At 52.3% G+C, this 16,828-nt stretch overlaps 1 protein-coding gene across 2 annotated transcripts in view; it reads left to right on the forward strand.

Annotated features, from left to right (window-relative positions):
- Positions 1 to 16,828, forward strand: part of SLC4A2 (solute carrier family 4 member 2) — a 2,186,615-nt gene that overhangs the window by 122,261 nt on the left and 2,047,526 nt on the right. For both annotated transcript variants that reach the window (XM_069210734.1, XM_069210733.1), the window contains exon 4: positions 3,131 to 3,210. The gene's annotated coding sequence lies outside the window, so the exon portion shown is untranslated. The remainder of the gene's footprint in view (positions 1 to 3,130; positions 3,211 to 16,828) is intronic.

Genomic DNA, 16,828 nt, shown 5'->3' on the forward strand with positions numbered 1-16,828 from the left:
CAAAGAAGGTGTGCCATATCATCGTGGCGTGCTGTATGCTTCACAACCTGGCTTTGCGACGCCAGGTGCCTTTCCTGCAGGAGGATGGTCCAGATGGTGGTGTTGTAGAAGCCGTGGAGCCTGTGGAGAGTGAAGAGGAGGAAGACTCAGAGGACGACACAGACAATAGGGACAGAGTGATACAACAGTATTTCCAGTAACACCCAGGTAAGAATCACCCACGCCATTTCACAATTGCTTATAGCCTCCTGCATCTGTACTTTCTGTAGTTCCCACCAGATCTTTTTGGGTAATTTTTGTTTTTCCCTTCCCTTCTCAGTGCTGTATGACTCAGTGCCTGACTTCTGCTTGGTTTGCCCATGAACTACAGCGTATTGACATTGGTATGTTGTCATCACTAATTGACAGAACAGATATTGAACAGTAATATGTAATACATTTGCTAATAATACAGCATGACTCCAAACTGATTTGTGTGCAATATGTGATTTATTTACAGTGCTAGATATTGGTACATGTGATTATAAGGGTGATGGGTGGGGGTGGAGTAATGTCCATGGCAGAGTCCAGTTCTCAGTCTCACAGGTGCATTGTCCTTTTGCCTGTGGAAGGATGGAGCAGAGGCAGTTCATTGTTGGACAGGGTGGCAATGTGGGACAGTGGGAAGAGTTCAGGGGGTATGTCCTGCTGGCGGGGGTCTTGACATCCTACTCTGTCTTTTTTTTGGATCTCAGGCTCCTCTTACGGGGTGGTTGTTCTTCAGCAGGAGGTGGGGTTCTGGTGGCCTGTCGTGGTGTTGGGGCCCCCTGTCCACTTGCGCCGGCGGAGGTGGTAGGCTGTTCCTGGTCCGGGCTAGTGACAGGGGCCCTGTGTGGTGCCACATGGTCCCGCAACGCGTCTTCTATCCTGTTGAGGGCTAGGACGATGGTCCCCATTGCGGTCCCGATGATTCTCAGCTCCTCCCTGAACCCCATGTTGCGTTCCTCCTGCTGTGCCTGGATCTCCGTGAACCTGGCCAGTACCGTCGCCATCGTCTCTTGGGAGTGGTGGTAGGCCCCCATGATGGTGGTGAGGGCCTCTTGGAGAGTGGGTTCCCTGGGCCTCTCCTCCCCCCCCTGTCGCACAGCAGCCCTCCGAGCTGCCCGGTTTCCCCCGGCCTCTGTCTCCTGGACGGTGTGCCCGCTCCCACTGCCCCCAGGTCCCTGTTGTTGTTGGGGTGTTGGGTTAGCCTGGGTGCCCTGTAGTGGCAGACACACCGCTGATTGACGTGTCCTAGAGACAGAGGCATGGGCCCGCTGGGTGGGAGCTGTGCTGGTGTTGGCAGAGGGGGTCGGGTCGGGTCTGGTGTGGCCTGTGGCTGCCTGAGGGGAACCGACTGCCCAGAGGTCCCCGATGGTCCGGGCTGGTCATCAGGTTCAGTGTCGACAGAGCTGCTGTCCTCACTGTGGGCCTGTTCCGGGGGTGGGATGGACATTTCTGGACCCTCCTGGCTGGTGTGTTGGCGTTCGGGTCCTGCATGGGGTAAGAGAGTTTGGTTATTGTTTCTGTGTGTGCAATGGCGTGCGTGTTATGGGTGCCCTCGTCCCCCAGTGCAGGCATTCCCTTGAGGGAGGTGTTGTGAGGGTAGTTAGTGGGGGGGGGGTAAGTGCAGTGGTCATGCTTGGGTGATGGGTGTCCATGGATTGTGTTGGCATGCAGGAGTTGGTGTTGGGATGGGTGGGTTGTGCTGGTGAGACATTGTCAGGGAGGATGTGTGCTGGGGGTTTGGGGGTGAGGGTGGGGGTGTGGGTTGGCATGCTGGTGGGGTGGGGGGGATATAGTAGTTGAGATTGGACTTACCAGAGTCCATTCCTCCGGCTACTCCTGCGAGGCCCTGAGGATGCAGGATGTTGAAGACCTCTTGCTCCCATGATGTAAATTCGGGAGGGGTGGGTGGGGGTCCGCCGCCAGTCTTCTGGACCGCGATGTTGTGCCTGGAGACCATCGATCGGACCTTCCCCCGTAGGTCGTTCCATCGTTTGCGGATGTCCTCCCTATTCCTGGGATGCTGTCCCACCGCGTTGACCCTGTCCACGATCCGCTGCCATAGCTCCGCCTTCCTAGCTATACTGGTGTGCTGCACCTGTGAGCCGAAGAGCTGGTGTTCCACTCTTAGGATTTCCTCCACCATCACCCGGAGTTCTTGGTCCGAAAAGCGTGGGTGCCTTTGGGGTGCCATGGGGTGGTGTGGGTGAGGTGTGGGGTGGTGTATGTGATGATGAGTATGTTGGTGTGTGGTGCTTTGTGCTACTATGTGGTGTGTGTGATGGTGTAGTGTGCCTCAGTGTGTATTGCTATGGATTGTCTGCTGTGTCTCTCTCTCCTTCTCTCAGTAATTGTGGTCGTAGGGGTTTGTGGGTGATGTGGGGGTGTGTTTTATAGTTGATTGATTGTGTGGGAGTGGGTTGTGTATGTGTATCAGGTGTGTGTATTTGTAAATGTCCAATGTGCCTGTGTTTTGGTGCTGTGTGTGTATTTTGACCGCGGCGGTGTGTACCGCCAATGGAATACCGCGTTGGAAAGCCCGCTGCATTGATTTGTGGGTCGAAATGGCTTGGGCGTATTTCTGTTGGCGTGACGGTGGAGGTTTGGTCATCTCCAGTTTATCGCTGCCCGCTGATGTGGCGGCCTGCAGTGGAGGTCGGATTTTTGGAGGTTTGGCCGTTGTGGGTCAGAATGACCGTGGCGGCGGTGTTATGGCGGTCTTCTGACCGGCGGTAAGCGCCTTTTACCGCCGAGGTCAGAATGACCCCCACAGTGCCCAGATAGCGCCCATATTAACCAAACCTTACTACTCCATGGCAAACACTGCAGTATTCAGCCCTACTATGCGAACAGCCCCGTCACCATCCGGGCGAGAACCCCTCTGCTTTTTTGTCATGCTGCCTGTCATAGGGTTGGAGTCAAAGGAGGTTTTCAGGGCTTCTGTAATCCTACAAAGTTGTCCAAACTGAGTATGTCTATTCAAACTGGTCTTTGTTTGTATTCCAAAGAGATTCCTACGCAGTTAATAGTGTTTGTAATATCAGTCTGTAATTATAGTCCTTCTCTTCTTTTCCCTCGGTGTGACAGTTTCTTTTTCTTTCCTTAGGTTGTCAGGATTTCTCGGCCGTTCAGCCCCAGGTAGCCAGCGAGGGAAGGGGAGATATAAGAACAACAAGCCGTTGTCAGGTAAGTGTTTCAACTGAGTGTTTTTTTTTCTTAATTTCTTTTCTCTTTTGTTTGCTCTTCTTTTACTGTTATTGACGTGCATTTAGGGATGTGGTAGTGTGGGACTTCCTCTGTGAGGTATAGCTAATTACACAGGGTAGTGCTGCCCAATGTGCCAGAGGAAAATAGGGTGGAACAAACCTAAATCGTTGTGTAATTGTTGTTATCACTGTGCTTATACATATCAAACAAAAGAGTGCCCAGGGCATCCTTCCTTTTCATTGACCCGTGTGGGAATGGTTGGGGTTGTCACCGTTTTGTGCAACGTTCTCCTATCAACTTCGTGAGTTGACCGCGCAAGCAGTCACGTACCTGGTATAGCCGCGTCCCTCCAGGGACGTGTCTGGGTTCTCCATGTTCTCCCGTTCTTCACCGCTGCTCCTTGGCTTGAGTGCTCGGGTCTGGCTTCGTCTCGGCGGCGGCCCGCGTCTCTTGGGTCCTCACTGGTCTCCTCTCTCCTATCTGCCTCCTCTCGTTCTGCTTTTTCTCCTTTTGCGTCCTCTCCTCCTGCATCTCCGTCTCCTCCGCGCCCTCTCTCCTTCTCTTCCAGTTTTCCAAGGAACTGCCTAGTCCTCATGACGTCAGCATGCCCCTCCATGCGTGTTGCTGCTATTCTTGTTGGAGTCCCCCTGGGGGACTCAAACAGCGGCCCACCTTCCGCTAGTTGTTGTGCCCTGCCTCATTAGCTTTCCCCAGAGAGTGGCTGTTGGAGCCACAAGTCGGCAGGATGTTGTGATAGTCAGCGTTGGTTAATAAGGAGCCAGGGTGTGTTGTATCTGAAACATAAAGGGCTAGAGGGATAAGAACCACCTAAGAACCCTTGCGTTTGTATCTTTATGGCTAGCTATCCATGTTAAAGGGGCGTGATCAGTGAGAAGCACAAAAGGTATACCTAACAGATAATATTGTATGGCCTCAACAGCCCATTGTATAGCTAGACATTCCTTTTCCTGGGTGAGGTAATGTTTTTCCCTTGGCAATAGTTTCCAGCTAATGTATACTATAGGATGAGGTTGTCCTTCCTCATCTTCCTGTGAAAGGACGGCCCCAAGTCCCTGGTCAGAGGCCTCGGTCTGTAGGTAAAAGCCTTCTTAAAGTCAGGACACTATAAGACAGGCCCAATGGTCAAGTGTTCCTTATGATAGCTGTTTTTCAGTTAAATGGGTTATCTTATTTGGTTGTTTCTTCTCTAAAAGTTTTGTCAAGGGTGCTGCCAGTTTGGAGTAGTGTGGGATAAATCACTTGTAATAACCCACCATCCCCAAAAAGGCCTGTATGGGGGTTATTCTAACTTTGGAGGAGGTGTTAATCCGTCCCAAAAGTGACGGAAAAGTGACGGATTTACCACCAGCCGTATTACGAGTCCATTATATCCTATGGAACTCGTAATACGGCTGGTGGTATATCCATCACTTTACCGTCACTTTTGGGACGGATTAACACTCCTCCAAAGTTAGAATAACCCCCTGTATGTCTTGTTTGCTTTTAGGGATGGGTATTTGTCTAATTGCTTCAACTTTGTCCAATTGGGGTTTAATTTGCCGTCCCTCAGTGATGTAACCAAGATAGTTGATGGAAGTCCTGGCTATATTACACTTTTCTGCATTTGCAGTTAACCGTGCTTCATGTAAGGCTTGTAGGACTTCAGGTAGTTGCTCTACGTGTTGGTCCCAGGTGAAGCTATATATGACCATACCATCCAAATATGCCACTGTGTATTCCTGATGGGGTTTCAAGATTACATCCATTAGCCTTTGAAAGGTAGCTGGGGCTCTATGAAGTCCAAAAGATAATACTGTGAATTGATACAGTCTGGAAGGCGTAGAGAAGGCTGTCTTCTCCTTATCAGGTGGGTTGAGAGGTATCTGCCAGTATCCCTTCATTAGATCTAGGGTCATTAGATATCGGGCCTGACCTAATCGTTCGATTAATTTGTCAACCCGAGGCATAGGATAAGTATCGAACTGGGAAATTGAATTGAGTAGACGGAAGTCAATGCAAAATCTTATACTCCCATTTGGTTTTGGAACCAGAACCACTGGAGAACACCAGGGACTATTGGATGGTTCTATAATACCCACCTCTAGCATGTCCTTCACTTCTTTTTCTAATACATTATATCAGGCTTTGGGAAGGCGATAGAGTTTCTGTCTGGCTATCTTTCCTTCTTTCGTTCTGATCTGGTGTTGAATTAAACGAGTTTTACCTGGTCTTTTTTAAAACAATCTCTTGTTTCTTATGAGAACTGTCTTTATTTGAGTTCTCTGTTCTTCGGTTAACTCTAAGCTAAGAGTGGGTTATATTTCTGTCTCTTCTTCTGATAAGGGGAGCAGAGGGATTTCTAGGGGTCTTGTTTTTATAATCAGTAGGGTTGTATTATTCGTAGGGACTGGAGTGTCCTCCACTTCCCAGGTTTTGAGCAAATTGACATGATATATCTTAGTTTTCTTAGAGTTCTTTGGGATTTCTATCCTATATGTCACAGGGTTACTTTTTCCATTACTCTAAAGCCGTGGTATTCAAAGTATGGCCCGTGGGCCGCCAGCAGCCCCGCTGACCTACCTTGGCGGACCGCTTGTCGGAAAACACTACAATGGCGGCCATAAACATAAAAGAGGGCCGCTGGAGCGTGCGCGATAGCGGCTTCATTGCACATGCTCCCACTGCCCTCTTCTATGTTTACCGGTGACGTCATGAGGCTGGCCACTGGCAGGAAGCCAAGGCCCCTTAAAAGTCAGCGCTCGCAGCTAACTTTTACGGGGATTTTTCGTCCGCTTCCTGCCACCTGGTTTCGCCTGCTGCCCAGCGCCAGCCTGAAACCTGCTGCCAGATACTGCCACCTGCCCACGAGACTAATTTATGGTAAGTGAATGGGACACAGAACCGTAAGGGCATGACCAAACGTTCTGCTTCAGGTTGGGTTTTCACTAGAAACTTTTTTTATGCACGCCCACATTCGAGCAACTTTGTGTTATCAGAAACAAAGTAATGTGAGGTGATGGACAATGTTTAAATGGCCTTGCTTTACGCTACTCTGTCAATAAATTATGCCTGTGCACCATTTTGCTCCCGTCATTTTGATCCTGCCTCTTGCAGTCATCTATTGACGAGATGAGAAAGGCCGGTTCCATGTCAGTACACTTTAAGTGGATACTTACAGCAAAACGACTAGGGGTTTGCTTATTTAGTTATCCATGGTTGCTCCTAGGGTTTCTTCTCCAATATAAAAATAGCATGCTTAGTTTACTGTTTGTGTTTTTTAGGTCTCTCCTACAGATAACTGATGACTATTGTTGAAAGCCTTTTGAGTACAATACAAATACTTAGACCCTCATTACAACCCTGGCGGTTAGTGTTAAAGTGGCGGTAATACCGCAAACAGGCCGCCAGAAAAAAAAATGGAATCATGACCATGGCGGAACCAACGCAAACAAAAACACGGCGGAAACAGTACACAGAAGGGAAAAAAATTGCCTCTCCAAACCCCACGAGGAACCAGGACGCCATGGAGCCCGAATTGCAGATACTGTCGATGCTGGTCTTCCTTCTCTTCTATCAGGAGCACCAAAGACAGCGGCGACGAACACAGTGAGTACTGCACCTACAACACAAGGGAGGTAAAAGAGAGTGACACGCACACGCAACATGCAACACCCCCACCCTCACCCACACCAACATACACACAAATACATGCAGCAACATTACATATACACCCCGCCCCCACACACACCCACACCCCGGAAGAACGCAAGGATAAAAGGAAATGATTTTAACAAATGTAATCATGTGAAAGCTCATTATCAAAGTTCAAAATCCAGTAAATACAATTATGTACACCAACTACACAAGTCCGGATAGTGCACCAATCATTGTCTGTGGACCACTGGGCCCAAAATGCATGGGCGAAGCCCACACTAGATACCTGACTGGAAACGGAGAGAACACTGCAGGGGCATCAGATCGAAATGAAACAGGCACCTCGGGGGAAGGAGGGGCACCTCAGCCAGATGAACGCACAACGCCACTGCTGTACGAGGGGGCTCCATGCCCATTGCTGTATCCTGGGGAGTGCAAAGCCACAGTCTCTCAAGTCTCTTCAGTGGGTGGTTTGCGCACTGCTTTATCCTGGGGAGTGCAAAGCCACAGTCTCTCAAGTCTCTCCAGTGGGTGGGTTGTCCACTGCTTTATCCTGGGGAGTGCAAAGCCACAGTCTCTCAAGTCTCTCCAGTGGGTCGGTTGTCCACTGCTTTATCCTGGGGAGTGCAAAGCCACAGTCTCTCAAGTCTCTCCAGTGGGTGGTTTGCCTACTGCTTTATCCTGGGGAGTGCAAAGCCACAGTCTCTCAAGTCTCTCCAGTGGGTGGGTTGTCCACTGCTTTATCCTGGGAAGTGCAAAGCCACAGTCTCTCAAGTGGATAACAGTCTCCACTGGTTCTGGAGGGGGCCTGGTGCCCAGAGTGCTTCATCCTTCCAAGGACTGATGTAGTGGATGTGATACTCCACTGGTTCTGGAGGGGGCCTGGTGCCCAGAGTGCTTCATCCTGCGAAGGACTGAGGTAGTGGATGTATCTCTCCACTGGTTCTGGAGGGGGCCTGGCGCCCAGAGTGCTTCATTCTGCCAAGGACTGAGGTACTGGATGTGATACTCCACTGGTTCTGGAGGGGGCCTGGTGCCCAGAGTGCTTCATGCTGCCAAGGACTGAGGTAGTGGATGTATCTCTCCACTGGTTCTGGAGAGGGCCTGGTGCCCAGAGTGCTCCATGTGCAGTGTGGCCGGTACAATTCCCTCACCTGGGTGTGCGTGCCACAACATTGGCGAGGTACAGGTAGCATGATACGCCATGGAGGCAGCAACATACCCCACACTGCTGCGGCTTCGCCTTCCACCTGCAGGTGCCAACAGTAATGCGTCATGGAAGCTGCCCAGGGTCCTGGAACTCTCCTCCAGCCTCGGATGACTGACAACTGGGGATGGTAGGCAGGTCAGCAGTGGTGCCACTGTCCGAGGACGTCGCAGGGCCGCTGGCGGTGCTTGCGGCGGTGTTTGTGGCGGTGGGGCTTTCGGCGGTGCCTGTGGTGGCGGTGCTGGCGGCAGTGTTGGTGGCGATGGGGTTTGCGGCGGTGTCTGTGGTGGCGGTGCTGGCGGCGGGGTCTGTGGCGGCAGGGCTGGCAGCGGTGAATGGGTCAGCACCTGTTGAGGGAGAAAGCAGGATGTCTCCTGCAGCCACGGACGGCTGCCCACCGGGGAAGAGGCTGGGGACTGTCACAGCGGCTGTAGACGTGCCGGAGGAGGTGCAGCTCGCGGTGTTCGCAGCTGTACAGGTTGGCGTGGACGTGGACAGAAGGTGTGACACTGGTCCCTCAGTTGGTGCCACCATGCCCTCTCCTGACCTGTCCTTCTGTTTTTGGCCCTTCCCCACCTTTGATGGTGACACAGTTGTCTTGCCACTATCCCCTTGCAATTTCGTTGAGCCCTTGGTGGCTGGTACTTTCGGCTTCTCCTTCTGGGATGTGGGCACCTTTTTCACCTTGGCAGGTGGCAGAATATCCTTGCCCTCGCTCCATGGCACACTGGCAGCCCTGATGGGTGGCGCACTCCATGACCCAGCAGTTGCTGGCACCACTGTGCCGGGGGATGTGGTGGCTGAGGTGCTGGGCTGGGACCTGGAAAGCCTGGCCCTAGGGGAAGGACAGTGGGGGGGGTGAAGGGAAGAGGTCAAGTTTTGCCGGGAAAGGTTTGGGAGTGGAGGAAGAGTTAGTGGTTGTAGGAGGTGTATGTCTGCTGAATTTGGGTGAAGGTGCATGGGCTGGAGGCTGTTGTGAGGTGGATGGCTGTTGAGTGGGTGTGTGCCTGCGTTTGTGTACTTTGGGAGGAGGGGTCACAGACACACTGGTCAAGGACACTGGGGATGTGTGAATGGTAGTGGGGCTGGTGATTGCATGTGAGCAGTGCTTGGTGATGGGCTTGCTGGTGATGGAAGTAGTGGCTGAGGATGTAGTGCATGCAGGTGTGAGTGGAGACGAGACTGGGAGGGAGGAGGGAGCAGTGGAGGAGGGGGACACAGTGGAGGAAGTGGATTTTGGTATGTTTGCATGGATATGGTGCTTGTGTGAGTGCCTGTGGGATGTGTGGTGCTTATGTTTGCCTGAGCCACTCTTGTGTGTTGATGTGTGTGCATGCTGGTCTGATGGTGTGCTTCGGATAGGCGGAGGTACAGGGGATTGGGTCTGGGTGGAGGAGGTTGGAGGGGGGAGGCTGGACACAGGGACAATGGCTTCCATCAGTGCTGAGGCCAGAGCCTGAAATGCTCTCTGTTGGGCTGCCGGTCAGAATGAATGCCCTCCAGGTATGCATTTGTTTGTTGCAAATGCCTCTCAACATCCTGGATGGCATTCAGAATAGTAGACTGCCCAACAGTGAGGGATCTCAGGAGGTCAATAGCCTCCTCACTGAGGGCAGCAGGGCTGACTGGGGCAGGGCCTGAGGTGCCTGGGGCATAGGAGATGCCCACTCTCCTGGGTGAGCGGGCACAGGACAGACGCTGAGGGGCTGCTGGGAGATTTTTCACATGGCCATGGGGTACGAGGCCTAAACCCAATTGCTGCAAACCTGGAAGTCACAGGAGCCTGACTATGTGTAGATGGCTCCTACCACTAGTGGGGTTGGGGTGCCACATAGCCTGCCTCACAAGGGACCTTGCCTACCAAGAGCGCCCTGGCCTAGGGGAACCCACTGCCCACCTCCCCCGCCCAGACACCTCGTAATGCTCGCAGAGAAAGCTGAAGGAGAGTGTACTCACCCCTTGTGGCTGCTGTGATGCCCTCAAGCGCCCATCCAACTCCGTATAGGCCACCGCCAGGATCCTGAACATCAGGGGGGTCATGGTGCAACTGGCACCCCTTCCACTTTGGGAGGCCATCCCCAGCTGGGCCTCCGCTGTCTTCTTGCTCCAGCGGCGCAGGTCCTCCCATCTTTCACGCCAGTGGGTGCCCCGTCTTTGGTAGACCCCCAGATTTCGGACGTCCTTGGCAGTGGCACGCCAAATAGCTTTCTTCTGGTGGGCGCTGACCTAGAGGAATGGTACATGGGGAAAGGACATTAGTCACTCAGCCGGACCGTCATACTCATTGCCCCCCAGTTCCCACCCATGCCATGACGCAGATACACTCAGTATTCGCACATGTATGCCTCAGCCACCCCCCCATGTTACTTCCAGCCACACCGCTCAAAGCAGGCATTGCCCATTCAGCATGCTTACAGTGTACTCACCTGTTTGTCTGGAGGACCGCACAGTTGCGTGTACTGGGGGAGGACCCCATCCACTAGTTTCTCCAACTCCTCCGAAGTCCCCATACACTGTAGCCATCGTCGCTTCCAGGCACAGGTCACAGCAGCACTTGCAGTGTAGATCCTCTCTTGTTGAAGGTATCAAGTGAGTGAACAGACAGAAAATGGCGGTCACGTCCACGGCGGTGCGTACCGTCACCACCAGCGTACATCGTCATTGGCTCCTATGACCCATAGGGCCCACTGTTAACCAATGATGAATTGCGCCTCGGTCTTCGACCGCCCTCCGCAACGGTGTACAACGCCAGTGCATTTACCTCATATCCCCTTGTTCCACTTTACAGGTCAGGCAGCCGCCATTTCAGGGGGCCACAAAGCATTATTAATAACTGCGTCACACCTATCTAGGCCTGGAATACACACAGTTACAGGCACATTGCGGATTAATACATTTTCAGCAAATAACATTTTGTGATAGCTCAGTGTTGGCTGACTCTCTGCTCGCTGTTCTCCTCCACAGGGCACGTCTGCTGGGGCAGGTGATGAGATGGCTGCATCCTCCGGTGTACAGACCCCTGGTGGACCTGTCAACAATGGAAGAGAGACACATCATAGTCACATACAGACTTGATTGTGCAACAATCCAGGAACTGTGTGACCAGTTGGAGCCAGACCTGATGTCAGCTATCCGCCATCCCACAAGGATACCTCCTCTAGTGCAGGTCCTGTCAGTACTCCATTTCCTGGCAAGTGGTTCCTTTCAAACAACAGTGGCCATTGCATCAGGGATGTCCCAGACAATGTTCTCTAACGTGTTGTCCAGAGTGTTGTCGACCATGCTGAAACACATGCGCAGCTACATTGTGTTCCCTCAGGTGGAGGATTTGCCCACAGTGGAAGGTGACTTCTATGCCCTGGGACATATCCCCAACATCATTGGTGCCATTGATGGGACATATGTGGCATTAGTACCCCCACGCCGGAGTGAACAGGTGTACAGAAACCGGAAGAGCTACCATTCTATGAATGTGCAGATGGTGTGTTTGGCAGACCAGTACATCTCCCATGTGAATGCCAAGTTTCCTGACTCTGTGCATCACGCTTACACTTTGAGGAATAGCAGCATCCCTTATATGATGGGGCAACTCCAGAGGCACCGTGTCTGGCTAATAGGTGAGGCCAAGGACCCAATACAGTGTGAATAGGTGTCTGGGTCTGGGGTTGTCCCTGCGGGTTAGTGTGTGTCTAACAGTTATCCCTCGATATTTGCAGGTGACTCTGGTTACCCCAACCTGTCATGGCTACTGACCCCAGTGAGGAATCCCAGGACAAGGGCAGAGGAACGCTACCATGAGGCACATGGGCGAACTAGGAGGGTGATTGAACGCACCTTCGGCCTCCTGAAGGCCAGATTCCGGTGCCTTCATATGACAGGTGGTTCCTTATACTACTCACCAAAGAAGGTGTGCCAGATCATTGTGGCCTGCTGTATGCTGCACAACCTGGTTTTGCGACGGCAGGTGTCTTTTCTGCAGGAGGATGGGCCAGCTGGTGGTCTTGTGGCAGCTGTGGAGCCTGTGGACAGTGAAGAAGAGGAGGCATAAGAAAAGGATATCGACATCCGAAACAACATAATCATGCAATACTTCCAATGAGGCACAGGTAAGAAGATGTCACTGCCTCCCACATCTCACACTATTGTTTGAGCTAGCATGAGTCTGTCATTTTCACTCACTGTATGGACCCTGGCTTGTCATTTTGCCTTTCCATTTCACAGATGTGGGTCCCACTCTGTGCCCTCTGCTATGTTTCCTCCTGGCCTACAGCTGTGTTACATTGGTATGTGCACAAGTAAATTGACATTGCTATATTCCATGGTTATTGCAATTACACATTTGTGAAATCACAGACTGACTCCAGATTGTTTTGTAATTGAAGTGTGTTTATTTCTGTGCTAATAAGTGGAGGGAGTTGTAAAATGGGCTGGGGGGATGGTGGAGGAATGTCCATGGCAGAGTCCAGTCTATATGTTTCACAGGTGCATTGTCCAAAGCGGCATAGGAAGTGGAGCAATGGCAGTTGAAGGATGGACAGGGTGACAAAGTGGGACAGAATGGTGACATTCAGGGGGGTCTCATTTCCTGGTGGGGTCTTGGCAATGTTCTCTGTCTTGTTCTTGGATCTCAGGGACCGTTTGCTGGGTGGGTCTCCATCTGCAGGGGGTGGGGTGCTGGTGTCATGTTCCTGTGGCAGCGGAGGTGGAGGGCTGTACATCGTTCAGGCTAGTGTCAGGGGCCCCTTGCTGTGCCACTGTGTCCCTCCTGGTGTTGACAAGGTCTTGCAGCACCCCTGCAATGGTGACCAGGGTGTTGTTAATGGACTTCAAGTCCTCCCTGATCCCAAGGTAGTGTTCCTCCTGCAGCTGCTGGGTCACCTGAAACTTGGCCAGTACCGTTGCCATAGTCTCCTGGGAATGATGGTAAGCTTCCATGATGTTGGAGAGGGCCTCGTGGAGAGTGGGTTCCCTGGGCCTGTCCTCCCCCTGTCGCACAGCAGTCTTCCCAGCTGCCCTGTTGTCCTGTGCCTCTGTCCCCTGAACCTTGTGCCCACTGCCATTGCCCCCAGGTCCCTGATCGTCCTGTGTTAGTGGGGTTGCCTGGTCCCTGTAGTGGTGGACACACTGCTGATTGACCTGTCCTGGGGACACAGGGATGGGCCCGCTGGGTGGGTGCTGTGCTGGTGTTTCCCCAGGGGGGAGGCTCTGTGGTGGCTTGTGACTGTGTCAGGGGAACCTACTGTCCCGAGGTCCCTGATGGGCCGTCTTTTCATCTTGATCCAGGTGTGCAGAGCTGCTGTCATCACTGTGGGTCTCTTCTGTGGGGGGGACTGGATATGTCCGGCACCTCCTGTCCGGTGATGTTGGCTAGGGGTCCTGTAGGGGTGTAACATTATATTTATTGCATCTGTGTGTGCCATCATGTGTAATGGGTGAGTGACCCTCTACTCCAGTGCTTGCATTCTTGGCTTGGTCCTTCTTTGATAGTTGGTTTGGGTTCTGTGTGGGTATCTGTACTGGACATGCTTTGGTGATGGGTGTCCGTCCATTGGTGTTACATGCAGGGCTTGTTTTGGGGATGTGTGGGTTGTGTTGGTGGGGTATCTGTGGGTTGTTGGGGTGATGGGTGTGAGGGTAAGGGTGGGGTATGTGTTGGCATGCAGTTAGGGTGGGGGATGAAGTAGTAAAGATTTGCCTTACCAGAGTCCAGTCCTCCTGCTATTCCTGCGAGGCCCTCAGGATGCAGAATTGCCAAGACTTGCTCCTCCCATGTTGTTAGTTGTGGGGGAGGAGATGGGGGTCTTGACTTGTATTATGGATCAAATCTGTTTATTGGTATATAAAAGGCATAAACAACCACATACAAAACACTGTGCCTGCAAACATAACGGCCGGCAGCAATGAATACAGGCCAGTACCTCTGTCATGCATAGCAAAGGACGAACTAGGCAGGAGGCCGAATGACAAGGCAATGACAAGGCAATCAAAAGTTGTTGTCCCCCTCAACCCAAACCATTGGTGCTGGCGCCCACGTTGCCAGTGACCAGGAAACCAGTCAGTAGAGAACTGGAAAGCAAGGAAACAAAAACTGAATAACTAAAAGTGCTCCCCCATTCTACCTTCAGCAATGCCTCTCTAACCCGTCGCCCCCCGCCCGCGCTCTCGCCAGGAGGTTCTCCAACCCCATCACCCTCCCGTGCTGCCCATCGGCCCCCCACCCTCGGACACCTCCAGTAGCTTCAGAACCCTTAGATAGGCAGAGCAGGTCAATTCGTTAAATTCCTTGGAAAGAATCTGAATGAAGGGTCCCCAAAGCGCTGAGGCTTCTTCTGCCCTCTGCTCAGAAGCCAATGTTAGTTTCTCCATCGCAAGGATGAACCAGAGCTTGTGGAGCCAGGAGGTGTAAGTGGGGACCCTATCCGAATCCCACAGAGCCAAGATCGTCTGATGCGCTGCATTAAGGGCAAGGGCCATCTGTCGGCCCCTCAACGAGCGAAGATGGTAGGTGTAGGGGTTGGGTAAACCCAGTATAACATATGCCGGAAGTCTAGGTATCTCTGTATGAAATACTCTGTCCATATCTTCAAGGATGCCCTTCCAAAATCTATTTAACTTGGGACAGTGCCACAGCAGATGTACTAGTGTGCCCGTGTTGCCACATCCCCTCCAGCAGAGCCTCGATCTAGATGGGTCCCATGCATGCACCCTAGCCGGCGTATAATACCAATGTGTTGCCAGCTTATAGGCTGTTTCTGCCCCAACGTGTTGTGCGCTGTGTGGTGTGCTCTATAGTGGACACTCTCCCATTCCTCCTCTTTCAACCCCCGCTCCAGCTCTTCCTCCCATCTCTTCTGTCCCGTAGTTTTCGATGGAAGTGCTACTCCCTGCAGGAGTCTATACAATTTCAATATCACCCGTTTATCATCTTTCTTCATCATGAGCCATTTCTCAAAAGGCGTGAGCGCTCTATCTACCAAGGGCCTGACCGCCGGCTGGAGGGCCCAATGTCGAACCTGATAATATGTCAGCCTGTCGGCCTCCGTGAGTCCGTAATCCTCCCTCATCTGATCAAAAGGGATTATTCCCTCCACATCAAATAAACTCCCCACTCTTCTGCAACCTCCTTAATACCAACGATGAAAGCCCTCCGACTGCAAACCTGGGACGAAATCCGGATTCTCACAAATCGGCGACAAGGGAGAGGGGAAGGTCGTCAACCCATTTCTGACCGCCACTGCATCCGATACCCGGAGGGTCGCACCAGTGATCGGGGATGAATATAGCCCCTACGCTCTATGTCTACGTCGGAGCCAAGGTTCCTTCCATATGTGAGACCCAGCCACCGCCTGGTCCATAAAGCACCAGTGCTTTTCCGTAAGCGGATGGCTCCACTCCAGCATAAAGCAGAACTGAGCTGCCTGGTAATATCTCAGTAGGCAAGGGACCGCCAATCCTCCCTCATCCTTAGAGCGACACAATGTGCGGCGCAGAATCCGCGCTGGCCTCCCATCCCATATAAACTTCAGAATCGCCGTTTGAAGCATTGCAATAGTATGAGGCGGTGGCGCCAGAGGAAGCGTCTGAAACACATAAAGTATGCGCGGCAAGACCGTCATCTTAACCGTAGACAGCTTTTGTTTACCCCAGTGTCCTAGGTCCTTCAAAATCTCCCTAGAAAGGGAGGCGTCATTCACACTAACCGTCTTAGACGTGGCCAACGCTATACCTAAGTACGGGACATGTGTCGCTGTCCATATGAAGGGATATCTACACCGGAGGGCCTCCTCATGCTCCGGAAGGACTGACAAATTTAGGACTTGTGACTTCTGTGTGTTCACTTTAAACCTGAGACCCTGCCAAAAGTATTAAGGGCATCCATAAGCGCAGGTAACAAGACCATGGGTTCTGGCAAAGTAAGAATCACATCATCCGCATATAGACTAATTTGATGATGATCTCCCCCAAATTCAACCCTGATAATACGGGGGTCATCACGTAGATGCTGCTCTAGAGGTTCCATGTACACAGCAAACAAAAGCGGGGAAAGCGGACATCCCTGCTGCGTTCCCCGCCGTATCGGAAACGGCAACAACAGAATCCCATTGACGCGGACCGCCGCCTTGGGCTCCTGATATATACGTTTAATCCAGGTCAGGAGCGCTGGTCCAACCCCAAAGCGCTCCAACACCCGGAAGAGATAGGGCCAGTGCACCCTACCAAACGCCTTTTCCGCATCTATGGAGAGGCGGAGCGCCTCCCTACGGGACCTGTTTGTTTTGTCTATTATGTGCAAGAGCCGCTTCGTGTTGTCTCCACACTGTCTATGGGGTATGAAGCCCGCCTGGTCCGGGTCAATAAGTCCCGGCATAAAAGGGTTAAGACGTTGAGTCAGGATGCCGGTGAATAACTTGGCATCTATATTTAGGAGTGACATGGGTCTATATGAGCCGCAGTCCTCCGGATTCTTCCCAGGCTTGTGGATGACCGTGATAGTGGCCTCCAGCATGGCTGGGAGTGAGGGCCCTCGTCGTGAGGAAGGAGTTGAAGAGCCACGAAAGGACTGGAGCCAACTCTGGACAGAAAGTCTTATAAAAGAGCGCCGTGAAGCTGTCTGGGCCAGGAGACTTCCCGACCTTAAGACGGGAGATCGCCGAGTTCACTTCCTCTACCCATATGGGTTGGTCGAGACACTCCGCATCTTGTTCATGTAGCGGCACAACCCGACAATCCGCAAGA

This window comes from Pleurodeles waltl, chromosome 10 (assembly GCF_031143425.1).
Source record: "Pleurodeles waltl isolate 20211129_DDA chromosome 10, aPleWal1.hap1.20221129, whole genome shotgun sequence".
Lineage (NCBI taxonomy): Eukaryota > Metazoa > Chordata > Amphibia > Caudata > Salamandridae > Pleurodeles > Pleurodeles waltl.